This window comes from Linepithema humile, chromosome 1, assembly GCF_040581485.1.
Source record: "Linepithema humile isolate Giens D197 chromosome 1, Lhum_UNIL_v1.0, whole genome shotgun sequence".
Lineage (NCBI taxonomy): Eukaryota > Metazoa > Arthropoda > Insecta > Hymenoptera > Formicidae > Linepithema > Linepithema humile.
In genome coordinates, this window is record NC_090128.1 from 8,460,502 (window position 1) to 8,473,261 (window position 12,760).

Sequence of the window (12,760 nt, forward strand, 5' to 3'; positions counted from 1 at the left end):
AACTGTTACGAGACCGCCGCGCAGACGTCTGCGAAATTGTGGCTGCCACGATATTGACACTTCCGCACCGACGCCTAATGTCCCATGAAAATCTCGTTAGCTCCGCGGCACCGGGATTATCGACAACGTCGTGCGATTATTCAAGATTACACGCGGGGAAGTAATTACCGCGGATTTACAAGAAGGGGTTGTTCGGATGATAGCTCTGTGTCTCACTGCGCGGATATATCTACTGCTCCGAGATAGCATTCCGCAACCAATTTGAGATCGGCTTATCTTTGAGAGAAAGACGGAAGTGAAAGCTCGGAAATGAGGGAGCGTATCTTTTACGGGGAACAAGTAATTTTCTTCGAGAAATAGAAAAATGAAAAGCGAGAAATTTTATGCAAACGTATTCGAGCCGCAATCTGTGTAATTTCTGTCGGCTTAAAATGTCGAGATTATAGTTGAGATTATACTTAATAAGCTCTCCTTTCTCTGAATACTTAATAAGCGTCGTAGCAAAATCGACGGTCGAGTTAAGCTCGTGTACGCCGACGCGACGATTGTGTGTAAATCAGTTTGAAAACTTCATATCTGATTTGACGTAGTACTTTGCGACCTGCGGCTCGACGTAAAGTGGATATTCCTGCGCCTCACGCGACGCCTCGCGAATGTTAATGGGGGAACAATGCCGCAGACAGAGCGATCAAGTATCCGCAATGCGTACAACACCATCGCCGTATGCTTGCGCTTTAAATGTGCGTTTCTTAGCACACTTCCCACTTCCCATTAATATGTAAAGCATTTACAAGGACCTACCGCTGTGAGGAGATTCAGAATCCCTTTAGAATATCCCCATGCAATTTCTGTGCAAGATCCTCACCGACGAAAGAATATTTTCCACGTCGATGCTATCGTCGCTTTTCGATTGACCGCCTTCGACATCGCGCAAATATGTTCTCTCTGTGCCCTGAGGATCTTTATTCTTCCATGTTTTCGCGCGAAATAGGTCACACAGAAGAGAAAAAGAGTAAGATATTGAGACTGAACGAGCGCGGTTCTCCAATCGATTTGTCCATATCAATATATGACCTTACGAACCTTATTTTTTTTAGCAAAGAAGAGTGTCGAATAAAAATTAAATTAAAATATTGATGTGATAAATGTGAGTCTACTTCGAAAGATCTTGGATTTTAATAACTATTTTTGTCTTTGTATTAATCGTTTAAATACCATTTAAATATCGCTTTTTCTTCGCGGTCTTCACTGCAGCAAAAGTGATATTCGACGTACGATGTCGTAATAATTAGTTGAAATGCAACACAAAGCTCTATTTTGCATAAACGCAAAGTGTTTATGCAAAATGTTTATGCAACCGGCAACGGCCGGTTTTAACCCTATTAGGAATTTGCTTGTAAAAAGTAATTTGCGTCGATTAGTCGGGAATCCGATTTACATTTAACGCAAGACGTGAATTCCGCGAACTCTCGCAAACAGCTGACGATTAATGCATTCCGTGCGCGGACCGAGAAGATTGTAAAAGCAAAAAGCTTTCACATGAAAAATGAGATCAAATTCTTCCGCAAGTAATTTTGAAATGCGTACGTCGAAAAATGCAAATACATTTGAATACTTGAATAAGACAAAAGTAACTAAAGCACTAACACTTAACGTAACATAATACGTTCGCTACGCAATATGATAAATGGATTAAGTCGCATTAATTACAGACATCGGGTTTCTTTAAATTTGCATACGATTCTTTTTATTCGATACATCGGAATTATATTTTTACGTGAAATACCGTATCACGATTGTGTTTTCCGTAGCACTCTCGCGTGCACGTTATACGTATCGCGTTCGATGGTAATCTATTCACATATTAAATAAACTGCAAAAATGCTCGGCATTTTACACGATAAGCGTGTGCGCGATACAAAGCCGAAAGCGATGTAAATCAATTTTCGAAAATCTTTCTCTATATATAAAATTGTTATATAGTGTCAGTTTGTACACAACATATATCGGATTGGAAATCAGTGATATGGGTATATTTAATGTATCATGCAGGTCTTTATATCTTTATATAGAGACGAATCAATCTTTCCTTCGTAAAAATATAACAATTAATAAAAGAATAAATCAAGAATCTTACTCTTGATTTTTTAATCCTATTTTTTAATTAATTCCTAGTATTCTAGCGAACACTTGCGTAACTTTCAAAGAAATTTAGATTTAATTATCAAGATTAATATGAAAAACTAGAATATAAAAAAAAAAGAATTGCCAAAATCGCCAAAAAATATAATATTACTTTCTGCCTTGTTATTGATTTTTACTACGCTTTAACAATGGAAGTCAGAAGCTGTCTCTCTCATGTCTCGGAGGAAGTATATTGTGTGAATGCACACGAAACTGCTTCTTAGCGAACAGAGGAGTTAGAAGAGGAAGTTGAAGTGAGTTAGTGAAATAGTTTCTAATTTAAAATCCGATTCGCCCTCCATTTCCATTCACTCGTCTTACTACACATCCGAAACTTACGTGACTTCGATTCGCGCTTAAATTCATGATGTTTTGAAATCGTATTTTCACCCCTTTTGAAATTTCCAACTTACTGAATCACCAATTTTGGAGCAAGTTCAATACATACGAGTGTGTAGAGCAGATCCGTGTATTACATAATTTTCTTTTAAAATTCAACGCTGCTTACGAGTTTCGCGGTCGTAAAATAAGGGATTGCGACTCGCGTAATTCGCACGTAGACTTCTCCGTCAAATGAAACGTAGATTTAAGTCGCAGCTGCGGGAGTGCAATCGCGCAGCGGGTCGCCCGGGAAGCGAACGGCGAAATCATTATGCTCGCGCGCGGGATTTTATTAGCATTAAAACCGGAGTTCGTGCTTGGACGTTCGCGCGGCCGATTCGCAAGCGAAACGCCTCGCCCGAAATAAGCCTCGTAAAGCGCCCTGTTTTTATTCGGGCCCTTAACCCACCGACGCACTCCGGGGATAAAAATGACCCAGCACGTCGCACGTATATAATTTCGCTTATCGCACATATAACTTTAGAGATATTGCTCTTTTATCAAGCCTTTTATTTTATTCTGGTCAAATTATATTTTGCGAAAGCATTGCGAAAATATATAATTGTAAAACGTATTATGTGGAATTTGTAGACAATATGAAAATTGTATTGTGCGTCTAACAATAAACTTGAATGCATTACACATCGGAAATGACGGAAATATCATTCAAAGAGAGCGAATGTTTGAATTTGGAAACTCGAATATTAGGTCGATAGCAATTTCCACGATCAAGCTGTTTTCGCGAACAAGATAATATTATTTTCATGATTATATCTATTTGTTAGAGATGACATTTCCGTTCCAAATCTGTCAATCGTAAAATAAATTAAATTTTCACTTTGTCTCTAATTATATTATTTAATCTAATTAATTATAAATTTTTCTAATTGATATAATTTCATAAAAAGAGATGCATTAAGAAGATAAAAGTTTGCAATATTAATTGCACTATCTTAATTTTATGAGATTCAGAATTAAGCACGGCTTATGACGCAATTGATCGTCACTTTAATTACCAGTCATACGAGTGCACATGTGCAATGTGCCACGGCAAACTGAGATAACAAAACATTTCTGTTGTGAAATTTTTACGACCCTCCGCGACCACTCCAGGTAATTACGCTATCAGAAGCGCGGCCATTTCGTGCCAATCAAAAAACAGATAGAAAACTGTGGCAAGTTCAGCTTTGATAACTTTTATGCGACGCTGTTTGCACGGAGAAAACGACGGGGTTTATCGGAACACGTTCGTTTTAAGCGCGAAAAATCGCCAAGCCGCGCCGATTTTTACATAAAAATGTCGAATTCCGCTTGCGCAGTGCGTTGATTCCGCCCGCTTGTCTACTAAATGCCGCGTTTGTGTTCTCTCCCCGTTCGGCTCTCTTTCTTTCTCTCCTTCTCTTTTCGTTCGCATTCCGCGCGCGCGCGCGCTTGCGGGGTTTACAATCTCTGTAACGATTTCCATTCAGTAACGATCCGCCGCAGACGGCAAATCCCGAGAGACGCTTCGCGAGACCAAACTTTTCTCTCGTAAAAATGATCCGCGCCGGAAAACACGTGGGAGATCGCCCTGTTCGTTTTCTACGATGAAGAAAGCACACACAGAGCTCGTTTTGAAAAAATTATGCTATTCCAGCAGTGCAGAAGTTCGCTAGAATTTACAAAAATAGCATTTTTCTCATTTAATTTCAGCAAAATGTAACCTGATATTATATGTTGAATATTAAAACTTGAAATCATATTAAGCTAGAGAATTTAAAACTAGAAACAGGTGGCATGTGTATGTGGAAACATATTTCACTGCAGCGAGCCACCATCCTTTCAGTTTCCGAAAAGTATAAACTACGAATCTCTCTACGAATATTTAACCTTTTTTGAGTCCACTTTTTCTCTTTAACTATGCAAATATGATACATTGTGCCATTTTTATCAACCGATTTTTTAAGATTAAATTTTTCCAATTTTACACGATGAATAGCAGTACCCGATTTCTGTCAACAATAAATTCTTACACGTCCCTTCGAGACAATTTGTATAAAAAAAAAAGAAGCAAATCCCGACGAGTAATAACGAGATATTTCGCAGTCGCGCTTATTTCGAACAAGTAAAAAGCTCGCTTGTTTTGTACGGAGTGAGAAAAGGGGCGAAAGAAGCGGTGGAGAAGAAAGGGTCGCCGACGAGAGACCGTGGGATGTCAGCGAGGAAAGAGTGGCAGCAGGGGGAGGGAAGAACAAGACGGCGCGAGATCTCCCTCGGCCGCGCCTTTTCCTCCCTCCCTCCTAGGGGAAATCACATGCTTCCCGGTTTTATGAGTGCGCTTCCCTCCGCACCCTTACCACCGTCGTTGACCCGCGGGAGGCACTGTGCGTCTCGCCCGCCCTTCCCCGCGAAACTGCCAGAAGCGCGTTGCTTCCTTCTGCCCTTCACTCCTTCGCGTGGAGTTTTTCTCTTCTCGCCCGCCCTTCTTCTGGACGTCGTCCTGCGCGCCTCCCTCGGGAGCCGGCCGGTCGATCCTTTTGTCTTTCTTCTCGGGTTATGCCGGCGATATGCTCGGATGTTTGAGATCGCTCTCGAACATCTTTCCCCGGCGCTTCCCCGGCCGAATGCGTGACGGCCATAATGCGAATGCATTCTTCGTACTGTTAAAATCCGCTTGGGCACCATCACCTTTCGCGGGCTATTAACGCGATTTCACGCGTGACGATAAAAATCGACCGTAAAAATTTCAGCATTTAGATTCCCTCGCTTTAATCTAGCTTTTAGAACCGTTTTAACTCGGCCAGTTACATTAATTTTTTTATATTCATGAGGTATGCAATTAAATGCGTGTATTGCGATACATTAAACACTATTTATGGCGAAAGAATTGTAACGAGCTACTTGAGCTCATTAAAATTCTCTGCAGTGGAGAAATTAATTTAGTAGTGATATTAATTAGCACATTATCGCTACATTACAACGTTTCCCACCGCCTGTCTGTTTTACGTTTCCGCGAATGCCGTTTGAGAAAGGCGATAAAAATAAAATGACGCGTGTCGGAAAGCGCGGAATGAGCGTCTATAGTGAGACGGCACTCCAAAATTACAACGGAAACACGTTCGCAACGCGTTAATTACCACTTTGGTCATCGGTCAGACTTGAGTCAGACGGAAATATCAATGGAATATCTCCGAGTCGCGTCAGTTTTATCATGGGCTTTGAGAGAATCCCCGAATATAAGAGGGATGCATTTTTTATCGTCGATAACTCGATTTTGAAGGACTAGACTGAAGGGCGGATTGAAATGCGCCGCCCCTCTCTTTGTCTCTTCCTGCTCCCGCATTTTATGTGACTGAGAAAGTTTTTTTATGGAATAATTTTATCACTTTTATATACGTACGGTGAAAAGCTTCGCCCGAATTTTTGCGTTATTCTAGAGGGGCAGTTCTCGCGCGTCAGTAGAGTTGGAGAAGAGAGCATCTGCCGAAATTTTATTTTATTGGGCTTTGAGGGTAACGCAAAACATATTTTCACAGTTTTATATGATTTAACTTTTCTCGGGAGAATATAGAGAAAATGTGTAAGCGAAGCAAACGAATTAAAGTTTGTTAATAATTTCAAATACAGTATATATTATGCGATTTTCTTGATTTAAAATTTTATTAATATAGATAAAATTAATTAAGAATTTATTAGTTATTTGCTTTCCTGAAATGCAACTCTATTAATTGGTAGTAAAAGTAGAATTTGACGAAAGTAGAAGTGATGCAATACATTATTACCATTACATTGTTTGAAACACCCTGTGTGATGTATCTTTTATAATAAAAACATTTCTGTGTTGCATCACCGCGTACAATTGTTATCATTTATAACGAATATTTCTTCATCTGTCTTGTTCGGCTGTGTTGGAGGACGCAAACACGCATTTCCAGGATCTTGTCCGAACAGCTGGAGTCCCCTAAATCGCCAAAGTTAAGCGACGTCGTGCGCGCGTCACCGAAGACTAAGTCGTCGCAGCGAGTTAACTCGGGATAATTAAAGCGACTATTAATCACGGCATGTGAACGCGCGGGCAATTAGCCTTTACATCGTCGGCATTCTCCCGGCATTCTTATCACGTAGTATCACGGACGACGCGGTGGGATGCACATCGCGAGAGCATTTTCCCGAGGCGTCGCGTCGCGAACAAGCGCGTAATTTACGCCGAAACTGAATTAGCGAACTACTATCGTGCAGACTGCGTGACAGTTAATAGTTCCATAATCCATGTCTTCTACCAAGTTTATTCAGTGTCAGTCGGCATTAGTTGCCAATGGTTTGCACACCCTTTCTATATTGTACATACAAACTTATTTATTCACATTTACATTTATCATACTTTCATTATTCGCCGTTAAATTTAATTCATTTCCTATGCAAATTGTGATTATATATATATCTTCCAGCGCTAATTTTTACAACGTATAAAACAGACTCTTTAATGGAAAATTATTTAATCACGTAAACGAGTATTGATTTCATGTAACTCGTTAATTATTGGTAATATATGAATTACCAGCAGTAACGAATATTGCTGAAACAAGAATGCATTTATAAAAAAAGGGATTAAGCGTCGATTTCTAACCCGACTGTTAATATCATCTATTAAGTTGGATTGTTGTGCTGTAAAAAAATTCGGTAAATTTACATATAAAATTCGACAAATTTGCAAATAAGATGTAAAAATTACATGATAAATAACAGAAATGTAGTGCAAATTTATGAAATTGTGCAAACTTACAATATTTATTAAGCATATTTTTGCTATTTATCATATAATCACTACATTCTACTTGTGTAAAGTTACCGAATTTTTTTACAATACAGCAGAAACGTCTTATAATCTTTCGCGCGCTGTTTCCCGACAACCGACCGTATTCATGTTCAAAATAGCCGTGGAGAGAAAGCACGAGAGGGAAAGAGGTTGAGAACGATATAAGCCACGCAGGAGCTGCATACTTACATGTCTGCCTACTCCATCTCTAGCGAGGCGTAGGGATCGATGGCTGGAAATCGATTGACTATCCGTATCCGCGAGATTCCGCCTCGACCCTTCCCACTCCTCCCCCCCTCCCCCTCTCCCCCAACCACTTTCTGAATTCTTCGGTCGCTCCGATGCACGTTAGCCGTTCGCCATCCCCACGCGCCCTCCAGCAACACCCACGCCCTCCGACATCCTGGCGCTATTAACACCCTCTCTTCCGACAGTCCATTGCAGCTTCCTGCATACGCTCGCCGAGAAAAATCCGCTCGGAAGCGTTTCCGATTATGTCTATCTCGTAAAATCGTGCGCCGTCTCTTTAAAGTTTACACGCGCGATAAAACGAATCGGAAGTCCTTATTTTCTCGAAAACATCACGACCGTTCAATAATGTTAGAATATCGATCGCCAGTAATGCGGTTTGTGTCAAAGAATCGATCGAAAAAGTTTATTTTTTAAATGAAAAAAAAATAAAGAGTGAATTTATTGTCCTTTCACGTTTATTCCGCGTCAATATTCTATCTCAACGCGCAATTTTTTTCCCTTCAACATTTACGCACAATAGTAACGAATCTCCTATTTCTAGATACGATACGCCAATTGTAACGCAAACGCGAGCGTAACCGAGCGCTCGTGTGCCGAAAATAAATTTGCGAAGAGCGATAAAAAAATCGCGATACTCGCGCGGGGCGTTTCACACGAGTCCATTAGGGAATTTTAATTGAAGGGCCGTCCCTTATTTTCCCTCTCTTTTTCTCTCTTTTGTCTCTGCTTCTCTCTTGATTTCGACCGTTCGAAATTCCGCGTAACGCGTGGTTATATCGCTCCGCCGGGCGCATTTAAATCGCATTTTCGTCAATGCATTCGCGCCCGTTGCGTTTTTGTAATTAAAGTAACCGGCGCGAACAAAGGCAGAAGGGAATAAGCTTGCTCTCTCACCCTCAAAATTTGCAGGGATCCTATTCTGTGTAAATTCGATTACAGCGGTAATTAGATATCGCGCATCGCATTGCGAACCTTGTTCATTAATCATCCGCATACGGAAAATGTGCAAGATTCAATGGCAGAATTGCGTTTCGTAACGCATTTGAGACTAATGTTCCATTTGTGACAGTTTTATTTAATATTGCTGCTAAGTGATTTATAACGCAACATATAAAAATCAACTAAACAAATTTAAAAATTTTCAAACATCACATATGCGTCCCGAAGAAATTTAATGTTGAATTAATAATATTTTTAGAACATTATACATAATTTACATTATCGCGCAATGTGTTTTGTCGTAAACATGATCGCGAAAGCTTCGCTTATTTGCGCCGCGCATTATCATTTATTCGTGTATTAAGAAAAAACTTTAATGAATAAATTCGCAATAATATTTTGGCCCCACATATTCATGTTATGCAAAACACTCGTCCGTCCGGCCGAGGAAACCATGAATAATAATGCGGTAACAAATGCTGGTTGTAACAACATCTGCCCCTCTGTAGAAACAATACGAGTTATAACGCGCTAATGCATATATTACGAGATTACGAGGAATACCACAAAAGTCAAAAGTGTCCTTAACGTTATATAATGTATGTAGCGTGCAGCGATTTCAATGGAAATCGAGAAATGCTCTCTTTATACAAAGTGTATAGAAAAAAAATGCTCGACTATTTTGTGAAAATTTAGAGAGACGGAAAGAAGATGAAATAATCATGCGACAATGCAAAATAATTGTATAAATTAAATTATTAAAGTAAGAAAATAAAGTGTGATGTAAAGCATATATTTCTGTATTTTTCTTCTTTCTTATATTATTCCAGCGATTCCAATATGATAGAGATAAACTTTCTAAACACCCTACATAGATATGTACGCGACTTCGCAGCCTGGCTGAAAATATTTTCCCAGCGCTTTACATCGGAGATACTTGCTGAGCGATATTTTTCGAAGCGCTGCGACTTTTGCGAGAGTCTTTTCAGTACGTACACACATAAAGTGTTCAATCACTCCCGACTCTTCATCCCTGCACTCCTGCGTGTGTGTCGCTCGCGTGAAAGCGTTACGCACACACCGAGCTCCGCGACCGAAGCAATTTACAAAATCTCATCCGGTTTATCGAATCGCGCGCGCCTGTAGCGTTACAGATATGTGCCGGCAAGAACGCGCGACCTGGATATTACATGCATACCGATAACGAGTTTGCATCGAACTTATGTAGACCGTTTTGCGATGAAAAAGCCAGGTCAGATCGCGAGTTATACGGCGTCGTCGCTCCATCCACGCGCCTCGAGGAATTTATCGCGATCTTCGAGAAAATGCAGAATGTGTACCGAGGCTCGATAAAAATGGTGCATTAGCTCCGCGATGAGTTTACAATGAGTTCACAATGAGTTTACGATGAACTTGTCGGAGCTACGGAAAGAGGAAAGCTGCGCGACGCGTCAAAGTCTGCGAGTTGAATTACAACAACTAGGACAACCCGGGCTGTTGCACCCAATCATTACCGCTGCAAAAAAAACAATACCGATCCATCGCGCTTTTTATACTTTATGTAACTGCGTGTAACGCGCGTATGCATCTAAAGGGCGGCCCGAAAATAAAAGCCGATCCCCCCCTCCCCCTCTCGTGCGGGGATGTTGCGTAAACGAAACTTTCACGGGTTCGTCACGTTCTGTCTTTCCGGATATCTCTGTGACGAGACGTGACAAGGCCGGACGAAGAGTTATGTCATATTGGTTTTTGGCTTTCGCTCGATAACGCGGATCTGCACACACCCACACGTACACACTATCCAGGATAACACACACGCTAGATACACGCACACTGTTCTCCGCATATTTTTTCGACGCTGATCGTCAATGCTCTAGCGTAAACCGGTATTGGTAACGTCACGTGTATCCAGCAGATTTTCTGAAATTTCCGCCGCTCACGATCAATATCTTCTCTTGATAAAATGGTTTTTTTTTTTTAATAATATATCTAAACTATTTATCTAATCTGTCTAAACTTTTATTCCATACATTTTGATTTTTTTAACGATATATTTCGTGCACTAAAATTAATCAATGTTCAACTAATTTTTCGTCTCTCGCTAGACACAGAAATCGGAAAAAAAAAACCCAAGCTACGCGTTTATCCTGTGATCGCGCAAACTCCCCAAGTTTCGACTAACGACAAAAGTGCAGGACCGGTGAATTGTTTCACCCCGCGCGGAAATTTATCGTCTACGATTTTACATTCATCGCGCGAGCAGTTTCCAATCTCGCCACCGTCGACAAATGGAATTACGATGGTGCAGGGGGTAGAATTCGGAATAAAACCCTGGAAAGTCTTCGCAATCTTTTCTTCGGAAAGATCCGGTCGTTAGGTTTCGACAGGAGGGAAGGATCTACGTAGGGTCGGGTCCTAGAAGGTTGCCCGAGTGACCATTCAGACTTAATGATCTAATATCGCGCATGCTATTTGATGCTAAATTGTAGGGACCATTCTTGGAAATAGAATTGAGTGGAGTTCGACAAGTACATTCACTTAGCAATCGACATGATCGCCATTTGGGTTTGATTAATCCTTAAAAGATATTGAAATTTCAGTGGAGTTAGCAGAATTAAAAAACGTATGTCACATACAAATTTTCCGGAGTATAAAAGAAAACGTGTTAATTAATATCAAAAATGGTCATTTTGCAAAAATGTTTGCAGTAATTTTGATCCCATTCTTTCTCAAAGTAAAGTAGTTCGGTAATGTATACCCAAGAGCGCATGTAATCCGCTTGCGCTCGGATTCAAGTAAGAACATTCATATGATTTCCATGAAATCTGACAGGGAAGACTTAAGATCACAGGTCAGGAGGAAAATGAACGCAGCCTCCCTGCCGCTCCGCCTGATAACGTTCGCGGGGTGAGTCACGAACGATGAGAGAGAGGACAGCGTGCTTCGAATCGCTTATGATATTGTCCCTGCCCCTTAGAAGTCCTCCTCCCCCCCCCTTCCCACCCCCCGAGTTCCCATTCCATCCGCCGCATCGCGCCAGCCTCTTTTCTCTCTCGGATTTCTACAGCTCAATAGGATTATCCCGTAAACCGTGCTGCCTTTTTTCTCTTATCGAATAATCAATGCCGCCCGCAGGCGGGGAACGTCTTCACCTGACTGGCATCTTTGAGCGGCAGCGATGCTCGGCGATGCTTCGTGATTTAAGTAGAAAAATCTTTAGGGAAGAGAACGGAGTGTGCAATCAGACATTCCTCCGTTAGCGCGGTCGTTACGCAATGCGCAATACGAGGGGAGAAAGCCGAGACGATTATTGACACCCGTTATATTTCTTGTCACGATACTGCATAAAATTAAGCGGTATTTGTATTTTACATCGGAACGCCTGATTTTCAATTTGTCGCAAAAATCAAAACGACGTTTTTCATTATTTTCAACATAAAAGTCAATAAAATCTCAGAATTAATATTGTAATTGCAAACAGCAAACTAATTAAAAGGAGACGAATAATGCATATTTGATACGCGTAAAATTTTTATCACGTATAATTTTGCCCATCCGCTGCGAGGGAGATCGCTAGATTTACAAATCGTGTTTACGGGAGAACTTCTTTGGCACCCTCGACGCAAGCCGAGTGAAAAAGAAAGACACACACACACACAGAACGTAGTGGAATTATTTACAAAGATTGCTCCGGGTGTCGAATCGAAAATCGCTCGTGCCTGCTTTGTTTCACTCGTGCTCGTAATCGATGCATGCTTCTCGTCGTTTCCGCAAGAAGCACGAGGTCACCGACGCGAGGGGTAGAAAGAGGAGGGAGTGGATCTTAGGCAAAGGGCGCGTTCACTTACCGCTCCCTTCAACTTTCGGTCCTTCCCCCGCGTCCCTCGAACGACAACGTACATAACTCAAGCGTGCCTGAAAGTTTTACGATAGCTCGGCCCACGAGGATGAGGAACGCGATCTATAGAGGACGGAGGGGGAATCAGGAGGGACGGAACACAGAGAAATGCAGGGTGGGCCGACAGTAGGCACGAGGAATTATTTATAAAGTCTTCTTCCAGACGAATTTCAGATCGCACGGAATCTCACGTCACGATACGCGCTGCAAATGCAAAGTTATGTCTTCTCGTTCGCCCGTCCCATTGCGAATTTCATGTACTCGCGAAAAAAGAATTCATGATGATCGTGCCGAATGGAGAGACAGCGAAT

The 12,760-nt window shown here is 41.3% G+C and overlaps 2 protein-coding genes across 7 annotated transcripts in view; one reads left to right on the plus strand and one right to left on the minus strand.

Moving 5' to 3' along the window:
• The window catches only part of pxb, a 525,449-nt gene that overhangs the window by 300,320 nt on the left and 212,369 nt on the right, over positions 1 to 12,760 (plus strand). The gene's annotated exons all lie outside the window — the stretch shown is intronic.
• LOC105670731 (cytochrome P450 4g15-like) overlaps positions 1 to 12,760 on the minus strand; it is a 136,007-nt gene that overhangs the window by 88,552 nt on the left and 34,695 nt on the right. The window lies entirely within an intron of this gene.